General features: G+C 34.7%; 1 protein-coding gene across 3 annotated transcripts in view; it reads right to left on the reverse strand.

The window, feature by feature from the left end:
* Positions 1-920: 920 nt before the first annotated feature.
* LOC119581970 overlaps positions 921-1,165 on the reverse strand; it is an 11,824-nt gene continuing 11,579 nt past the window's right edge. For all 3 annotated transcript variants that reach the window (XM_037930151.1, XM_037930154.1, XM_037930152.1), the window contains one exon: positions 921-1,065. The gene's annotated coding sequence lies outside the window, so the exon portion shown is untranslated. The remainder of the gene's footprint in view (positions 1,066-1,165) is intronic.

Raw genomic sequence — 1,165 nt, forward strand, 5'->3', positions numbered from 1 at the left:
GACCAAATTTCGATCCATCGTATGAAAACACAAGGAACATAAGGAATATTTTTCTTCATTCATGTGGTTCATTATTCATTAGTTAATAAAATAAACAACATAATTATACGAACACAGATTTTTAACAATGAGTTTGGGAACTTTCTTGTAGCAACTTCTCAGCAAACAAATTAATATAAATTGAATGATACAATTTTTCAGGTAATTAAATATCTAAGATGCTTTACATATTTATTGAGTAATACCATGTAAGCTACAGTCAGACTAGCTTACCTTCAGTGGTAAGTAAAAAAAAAAAAACAGTAATAATGATAACAGTAACAAAGAAAATAAAATTTGCCGTAACATACAGTCAGTAATCTTAACATTAATACATATATCAATCTTTACAAGAAACAGACTTAACTTTCGGAAAGAAATGCCAACACATATTTTCGCGCTCATTCTGCACAATCTTATTAATAATATTTTTCAAGCTCTCTACCTTTCCCATAGGAAAAAACACCTTTTCACACTCTACTACTAATAAATTAGTGGACAAAGTAGGAAACATGTGTAAGTCATCACATAAAGCAAAATTGAGCACATAAGATTTTAACACTTATCAATACTGGCAAATTGAACAGCTACTAGCTGAGTAGCTTTTGCGCTGGGGGAGTGGGGGGAACTCTCATGGAAGCTTTTACACTGCAACAACAGGACCTCACTCACCGCAGTCACAACGAGGAAGGCCAGGCACCCTGTCTCCCGAGATTAGGGGAGAGAAACGTGGCTGTGAGAGTTAACAGCATTTCCTGATGTTGGACTTGGGTACAGGAGTGATGGTAATGGCCTGTTTGATAATGCTCATATCATATCACATATAAAAACTTGTAAAAATAAAGACTAAACATTTCAAAGTAAAGAACGCACACAATATCAAACAATATTCGATAAAGAATATACCAAATGTACAGAAGGGATACGCCATCCATTTGGTTCTTATTGACCCACGCAAAACCACCAGCAGACTGGGACACATGTCGACATCATTAGTTTTAGTGGGACCCAGGCACAATCTCAAATCTGAAAGCAAAGAAAATAGATGAGAGTTGTAAATCAGCGTATGAATTTAATCATATAATGAACATTTTCTTCTGGAAATATACTCGTAAACACGGATGAT

Source organism: Penaeus monodon, chromosome 15, assembly GCF_015228065.2.
Source record: "Penaeus monodon isolate SGIC_2016 chromosome 15, NSTDA_Pmon_1, whole genome shotgun sequence".
NCBI lineage: Eukaryota > Metazoa > Arthropoda > Malacostraca > Decapoda > Penaeidae > Penaeus > Penaeus monodon.